Source organism: Muscardinus avellanarius (assembly GCF_963383645.1).
Source record: "Muscardinus avellanarius genome assembly, chromosome: 4".
Classification (NCBI taxonomy): Eukaryota; Metazoa; Chordata; class Mammalia; order Rodentia; family Gliridae; genus Muscardinus; species Muscardinus avellanarius.
The window spans coordinates 18291154-18300187 of NC_137789.1; positions in this window are offsets into that span (position 1 = coordinate 18291154).

A 9034-nucleotide genomic window follows, 5' to 3' on the forward strand; every position below is an offset into this window, starting at 1 on the left:
CTGACTGGGCCCTCGCTCGGCTTGGCATGGAGACCCCAGACAGGAACGCTAAGTCGCTCTGCTCCTGCTCTACTAACTCTATTCCAATGAGACCAATTGGAAACAGATCTATAGGAGCTGCCCAGATGTTCAGTGTCATCAGAGGTCACCTTGCACATGCAGCTTACAGAGATTGCCATCAATACTGGCATGCAGAGAAGGGGGGCAGGTGACATGCAGCCTACAGGTTTCAAATGCAGATTCCAAGAAGAGTAAAGGAGATTTAACAGTCCCTTTTCCGAGAGGGGGCCCTCAGGTTGCCTGCCTTCTATGGAGCCCCCAACTCGGGCCAGGGGGAGGGCAGGCATGTGAGATCCACTGGCATTTTCCATGTGGCATGTAAATAACACAACCACATAAACCACACCGAGTCTACAACACTGAAGAAGACATGATAAATACAAGCTGGGTGATGTGGAGACGGGGCCTGAGCCAATCAATCACTAGGATCAGCTTGGGGCTGCCCCCAAGTGGCCCCCAACCAATGTGTTTGTCAGGATGGCATGTAAGGCTTGGCTAGAGAGGCTCCACCTCAGCACAGCTGAGTCCAAACAACTTAGGAAATGTAGAATCACACACACCGGAGAACTCAGCTGGCCGCATTCTCCTTTGAGCAGGGTCTCCCCATAAGAAATGAGAAGACAGTTTATTGGTTTCCACTTCCTCTCTTACTGGAAGAGAAGCCAGTGACTCATACCACAGATATGAAATGGCCTCCCCTCCTAACCACCTCTCTCGAACTATGTTCAGGAGGCAAGTGTGAGCCTGAGCACAGCAGTTCCAGCTCTTGACTACACAGAATGTGGTGCCTGGGCCCCACCCCAGAGGTTCTGATTTTGTTATACTTCGACTGGGGTACAGCCTAGGAATTGCACATTTGTAAATCTCCCCCAGAGACTTATATGTGCTAAGCTTTATCCTTATACAGCCCAGTTGAGGAGGCTCTGAAAGCCAGGCTTGCCTTCATCCAGGGACCCCACAGTCACCCCTCTGCCCAGATTCAATTCAAATCAGGGGAGAGAAAGGGATCACTCATGAACTTGTGCAGCCAGAAGTCTTTCTGAAATATACAACGTTCTCCTGCACAGGTTTTCTTGACGGTCTCTTAATTTTCTCTGAAATCCAAATTCCTTGGGCTAACCTTCTATCTGCCTGCTCATAGGTTTACCACCAGCTGCTGAGTGCCTACTCTGGGCACAGTGCTCTTATTCACATAGGGCTTTCATTGTTTTAAGGGAGACCAAATAAACAATAAAACGTTATAAATAAGATAGGATCCTTTCAAAACACACATGTGCAATGAAATAGAACAGGCCGATGGGCACAGAGGCAGGTGGATGCCTGCAGCCTCAGAACTCCGGGAAGGCCCGCTTGATGAATGATGGCTGAGCTAAGTGCTGTGCATGAAGAGGCCCACCACAGGACATGAGGGAAAGAGCAGGTAGGGAGGGCGGCAAGTGCAGAGGCCCCAGCCTCATTCTTCTTCTAGCTCCCCTTCAGCTCCTCCACTGCCTGCAGGGCATCACCAGCTCCCCTGCCCTTTGGATTTGACCCACCAGAAGAGCCATCTTCCAATCCAAACCTATTACTTCTTCAAGAACATCCTCCCCCTCCCCGAAGCATCCTGTGACCACCCCCTGGTCCCTCTGCCCTCTCAGCCACATCCTCGATGTCTGCGCATGCGCCTGGTCAACTGTGCTGGGTAGAAAAGCACCAGTCGTGATTGCTGCTGTATGTGCCTCCTAGGCCACATCCCTGAATTTATGTTGAATCATCACACCCTTGACTTTCTGTTGCCGCGTGTTTCACCTGGCTCCAACTATTTTCCTCCTATGAAACCGCTGTCCTCAGGGCACAGGGCAGGATTTCTGCTCCCTTGGTATCTCCAGTATCTCCTAGAACAGAGCCAGGCATTCATCACAACCCCTGCATGGAGCTGTCTGCGGGAGGGGGTTGGCTAGGTTGTCTATAAGTGCTTGTCTGCATGAAAGAACTAATTAGCGCACCTTGCCTCGAAACCACACAGCCCTCAGTCTATTTTGCTCTGTCATTATCTCCATTTTATAGATGAGGAAACAAAGGTGCAGATAGACTAGGCATCTTGCCCCAGGTGGTGCAGCTGGCCACAGGAGAACCGGGATCTGACCCCAGGTCTCCCGGGTACCAGATGCCGCACACGCTGCAGGACAGGGGCTCATGAAGGCAGGAGGTCAGTAGTCCCAGTCTCGACCTTTCAATAAAGAAACTAAATCTCATTTTTGAAAAATGCACAGAGGTGGCCTAGTTCACAGCTCAGGTTGGTACCAAGGCCAGGACGCGCGCTCATGGCTGTGGGTGCCAAGGGCTCTTGGCTCCTCGTTTTGCCTTGTCCCTTCCAGAAAGGTCAAAATTCTAGTCGAGGTTCAGACAAAGGATCTGATCATCACTGTCCTCTCTACTGAATTTAAGTGCTTCCAGAGAGCTCCTGACAAAGGCAAACTGCCCACTGAGATGGCGGACAGTGAACGGCCAGAACATATACATTCACTTTCTTTCTATCTCTTTTTCTTTTCTCTTTCCTCTTACTCTCTGTGGACCATTTGAATGGTAGAGACAGGGAAGCACCTTTACCAAAGACCCTGAGCAAGTCACGTAACTTCATCTATAATGTAAGTTGACTAGAAAGCTGAAAAGTTTACGATATAAAAATAAAGACCATTGCTGGGCATGGTGGTGCACACTTGTAATCCCAGCATTTGGGAGACTGAGACAAGAGGATCGCGGTTCACAGACAGCTTCAGCTACTTAGTGAGGCCCTTTGCAACTCAGTGAGACCCTGTTTCAAAATAAAGAATTAAAAATAGGGCTGGGGTTTAACTTAGAGGTAGAATGCCCCTGGGCTCCATCCCCAGAACCACAAAAAATAAAAATAAATAAAAGAAGGAAAGAAAGAAAGAAAGAAAGAAAATATACTATACTCAAGCTTGAATTTTAGGTGATGAAAAAATATTGGTTTAAGTATATACTGTACAATATTTGAAACCTACTAATACTAAACTGTAGTTTGATGAGACCTACCACCCAAGATCATCACAAGAACACAACAGTACACAGAATAAAAAATGGTCAAAGGCTCCTGATAAGTAGCAGCGCTTGATTGAACCTAGGACTGCTTTTCTTTCTTTTCTAAAATCTGGAAATGGAGAATCCTGGACCCTAATACAGACTTTGTAAGTGACCATTATGGAATATGAGTCACGGTTTGTTAAGCAAATTAGATGAAGCAACTATGGCTCCCTCCCCATGTGAGGTCTCTGCTCTCTCCTTGCCCACAGAGAAACTTTCCTCTCTATGGACAGTCACTAGTCCTCCTTTGAACTGCCTCCCCTCGTTCAGAGAGAAGTGGCCCTTGGCATAAAGCCACCCTGACTTGGGAGAAGTTGGGTACCGGCCAGGAAAGGAGGAGGAAGGAACCTAGAAGTCAACAGAGTTAAGTCCAAAAATTTTCCTCCTGGAGAGTGATAGTAGAAGAGATAAGAAGACAGCAAGCACAAATAACCTGGCTGAGCCAAAGAAGAACTGAGATCTGGAGATAGCACAGAGGAACAGGGCCCGGGAGCGAGCACGTGAAGAGAGTTTGTAGGAACTGCCAAGTGGGAAAGGTCTGTTTAGCCTAAAACAGACCATCTGGGCACCCTGTGTGATGCACCACAGGGAAGGAAATGCTTTCCAAAGGTCCTCAGACAACCCGGAGCATATCTCTGCAGCAGACCAGTTTGTCTCCAATATCTGACCAACTAATAGCAGAACTGAGTCATTCCTTCTAGGGGTAGTTCACGTTTTAATGGTCCCTTCTGAACATTCTCTTTCCCTTCTCCCTTGTATTCTTTTCATCATTGTTACCTAATTCGTGAGCTGCTCTAACTGGGAGAGAGGGTAATTTTCAGGCAGAAAGGAAGACCGATGTGAGGCCTGACAAAGACGGGATCTCTGTGTCTCTCCAAATACACTCCATGAGCAGCAAATATAGTAGTAGGTTTGTAGGACGTGGTCAATAACGCCGTGTTGGAATGAAATAATCAGGAAATACGAGCTAGTGATGCTTTGGACGTCCTTACTATGCTCTTCTTAGACAACCGTGCTTAGGAGCATCCACAGAAGACTGGCAAGTTCACTCGCGTTTACCTCTTCCCCACCATTGTATCATGTTCTATGTTGAGAGCCACAACCAGAGAAAGTTCCCCTTTGGGTATGTGTGTCGAAAAAAATTCTGGAGAGGACCATAGGAATGATGCACACATCTCCCAGGTGGGATCGCAAATTACTGGCTACTTCCTACTTGCCAATATTGCACAATGCTTCTGGGTAATTGGACAACGCACTAGGTGTTATGAAGAGTTGAAATAGCAGACCCTCTGACCTCCAGCTCTGTCTGAAACTCCATGGCCTGTGCTAGCCTGCTCACTGGAATTGAAAACACAAGAAGACACTCCCTACTTCCTTATCCAAAGCCCTGGGGACTTTGGCAAGTTTCCCTAGGAATGGAGGTTACCACATCAACCATGCCAATTTTTGCCCACTCTTCTACCTTTTAATTATTCAGGTGGAGAAAAAAGTAGAGGGATGATGGAAAGCCTTTGTCCAGGCAAGGGGGTGCTCAATAGCTGGTAGGTTCTGGGGACCAAACCTCAAGAACAATATGGAAAGCTGGCATTCTCATTCAAAATAACTTCTTTCTGGTAACATCTATTTTCCATCAAAATTATTTACAAAGAGTGGACATTCACCACACCCCAGAGATGTGGGACTGAAAGCAATCCAATTTCAGAATCTGAGCGTCATTGGAATAACGGCAAAAGACAATGCAGTTTGCTTGAGAGACCTACTTGAGTGAAATATCCACGCTTTGCCTCACAGAAAAGAGGAGACTGAACTCTCTGAAAGTCAGTAAGGAGAGAGTTCATTTCTTCCACAGTACTGTTCTTTGACTCGGAGACCCAAAGAATGGACCAATTTTAAAACTGGCCAGTTATTTTATATAGGGGTGACTTTTTGGAGGCTGCCAAAGTACAGCACTATACACACACACACACACACACACACACACACACACACACATACACACTGCACAAAATCTTTATCCTTTACTGTAGCTCTCAAGGCAAGCAGATCAAGATGTGGAAGATGGGAGGCATTCATTCATGCCAGGGAGCCTTGACATCCTGGAAGGTGAAATAGAGTTGGCATAAATAAAGTTTGAAAATCTGTAGAGAAAATAGGAAGAGCTCCAGATTGTGTATAAGAGAGTTGGAGATTATTGTTTTTATGCATTGGAGATAGGAGAAAATCATACCTCAGTTGAGCAGGTGCAAAGGTCATGGATGCCACAGAGCCCTGGACATGAAGCTAGGAAGTAAAAAATAAATAAATAAAACAGTCAGTACTTCCTCCAAGTGGATATGTAAGAAGGACATCCAAATAGATGTCCAAACCATTATCCAGGAGGAATAGTAGTGTTTACAAATAATACGGTCTGTTGATTACTTGTCACTATCACTGGGCTACATGAATTTCATTTAAAGGTAAAGAAATATAGAAGCTGGGCGTGGTGGTGCACGCCTGTAATCCCAGCATTCGGGAGGCTAAGACAGGAGGATCCAGGTTCACAGGCAGCCTCAGCTACTTAGTGAGGCCCTCCGCAACTCAGTGAGACCTGGTTTCAAAATAAAGAATAAAAAATAGGGCAGGGGGTGTAGCTTGGAGTTTGAATGCCCCTGGGTTCCATCCCCAGACCCCCCCCAAAAAAATATATGTGTGTGTGTGTATATATATGTATATGTATATGTATGTATATATATGTGTGTATGTGTGTGTGTGTGTATGTATGTATATATATATATAAAGCCTATGGAAAAATACTGCAGGACAAGAAAAGCGAGGATCATTCTGAAGACTCTGGGGTGTTTTCCCAAAGCATTATTTTTTCAAAACCTTTAACATCAACAGACATAAAGACATGACATTCTTTCTATTACATAGGTAGAAATTCATAGAGATCAAGCTGAACCAGAAAGAGAGATAGATGAGTGAGGGGATTATTTCAGAGAAATAGAAATATAATGACATTTTCCAAATCTGCATTTATTTTTTTTTATTTTTTATTGGTGCAATGTATTCATACATCATAATGGTATAAAGAAAATATTTTTGTAGACATACATGCACATATCACCCAGTCAGCCCCTACCCGATCCCCACCCCATTCCCTCCCCATCCCTTCTTCCCATGCTTGGCTTAGTGGTTGACATCTAGTTTTATAGCAATTTATCCAATATTAACGATGATAATCTCACAAAACAGTTTCATTTGTCTGATACCAAGATTTTGATGACTAAAAGATAACAGTTCAATATTTCTTCTTGCTTTCTTTCTTACCAGAGAATATTTTATTTCTTTTCTTTTTTTTTTTAGCTGAAGCTATCATACATTTATTTATTTATTTTTCAGAAAAAATCTATCCTGATATGGAATATGGACTCTAGATACCCAAAACAATCTCGAAGAAGAACAAAGCTAGAAGATGTATATTTTCTGATTTCAAACCATATAAAGCTACAATAATTGAAACAGTGTAGTACTGTTCTAAAGGCAGATAAATAAACTATTGGAGTTAAATAAAAGCTTAGAGATAAATTCTTCCATATATTGTCAAGTTATTTTTGACAAGGTTTCCACGAACATTTGGTGGAGGAAATAATAATCTTTTAACTAAATATTGTTGAAAAATAATAATTACATGAAAAAGAATAAAATTGGACCCTTACCTAACACATATACAAATATTAACACCAAATAGATAAAAGACCTAAATATAAATCTTAAGACTATAAACTTTTAGAAGAAAATCTGGGTCATAAAACCTCACAACATTGAAATTGGCAGTGATTTCTTGGATATGATTTCAATGGCACAGGCAACAGAAGAGTATACAAACTCCCTAAAAAATAAAAAAATATTGTATATCCAAAGACAATGTAAACAGACTTAAAAGTTACTGATAGAATGGGATAAAATATTTCCAAATGCTATATCTGAAGGTATATTAATATTCCAACTAGAAATCCTAAAAATTAACAACAATAAAAGCAAACAATACAATTTAGAGATAGGTAAAAGACTAACATAAATAATGAATCTCCACAGATAACCAATCTTAATTGTCTGTTGGATGGAAAATCTTGTTTCTCTGGTTCTGGTGTGTGTTACCCATTTCTTCTTTGTAGTTAATCTCTTTGAGTATTTTCTCTAGCGCTGGTTTTGAAGACATAAATTCCTTCAGTTTCTGTTTGTCGTGGAAGCTTCTTATTTCCCCATCTAATTTGATAGAAAGTTTTGCTGGGTAGGAAATTTTTGGCTGGAAGTTGTTTTCTTTCAGAGTTTGGAATATGTTACTCCAAGCCCTTCTGGCTCTCATGACTTGGTTTGGGAAGTCTGGGGTGATTCTAATTGGTTTGCCTCTGAATGTCACTTGGCCCTTTGTTTTTGTTGCCTTTAAGATTCTCTGTTTGGCTTCCACATTGGTCATTTTGACAATTATGTGGCATGGGGATCCTCTTCTCCGATCCTGTCTAAAGGGGGTTCTATAAGTTTCCTGGACCTGTGTATCAACCTCTTGCTCTATGTTTGGAAAATTTTCTGCTATTATTTCCTTGAAAAGATTGTTGATCCCTTTGGTTTCACCTTATTTTATCTCCTCTATTCCAATTATTCTTAGGTTAGCTCTCTTAAAATGGGCCCATATTTCTTCAATGTCAGATTCCTGCTGTTGGAATTTTTTTTCTAAATTAGAAACTATGCATTCATTTTTTTCCCAATTTTTTTTATTGGTGCACTGTATTCATACATCATAGTAGGATACATACTTTTGTAGACATACATGCACACTTTTCCCAGTCAGGCCCCACCCAATCCCCACCCCATTCTCTCCCTATCCCTCCCTCCCATGCTTGGCTTAGTAGTTGACATCTAGTATTATGGCAATTTATCTAAAATTAAAAATGATAATCTCACATAACAGTTTCATTTGTCTGATACCAAGCTTTTGATGACTTAAAGATAACATTTCAATATTTCTTTTTGCTTTCTTTCTTACCAGAGAATATTTTTTTCTATTTTTTAGGTAAAACTATCATATATTTATATATTTATTTTTCAGAAAAAAAATCTATCCTAATAAGGAATATGGACTCTAGGTACCCAAAACGATCTTGAAAATGAACAAAGCTAGAAGATATATATTTTCTGATTTCAAACCATATAAAGCTACAATAATTGAAACAGTGTAGTACTATTCTAAAGGCAGATATATATATATACCATTGGAGTTAAATAAAAGCCTAGAGCTAAATTCTTCCCTATATTGTCAAGTTATTTTTGACAAGGTTTCCACGAACATTTGGTGGTAGAAATAATAATATTTTAACTAAATATTGTTGAAACATAATAATTACATGGAAAAGAATAAAGTTGGACCCTTACCTAATCCCATATACAAATATTAACTCAAAATAGATAAAAGACCTAAATATAAATCTTAAGACTATAAACTTTTAGAAGAAAATCTGGGTCATAAAACCTCACAACACTGAAATTGGCAGTGATTTCTTGGATATGATTTCAATGGCACAGGCAACAGAAGAGTATACAAACTCCCTAAAAAATAAAAAAATATTGTATATCCAAAGACAATGTAAACAGACTTAAAAGTTACTGATAGAATGGGATAAAATATTTCCAAATGCTATATCTGAAGGTATATTAATATTCCAACTAGAAATCCTAAAAATTAACAACAATAAAGGCAAACAATACCATTTAGAGATAGGCAAAAGACTAACAGAAGTAATGAATCTCCACAGATAACCAATCTTATTTGACTGTTGGATGGAAACTCTTGTTTCTCTGGTTCTGGTATGTGTTACCTATTTCTTCTTTGTAGTTAATCTCTTTGAGTATT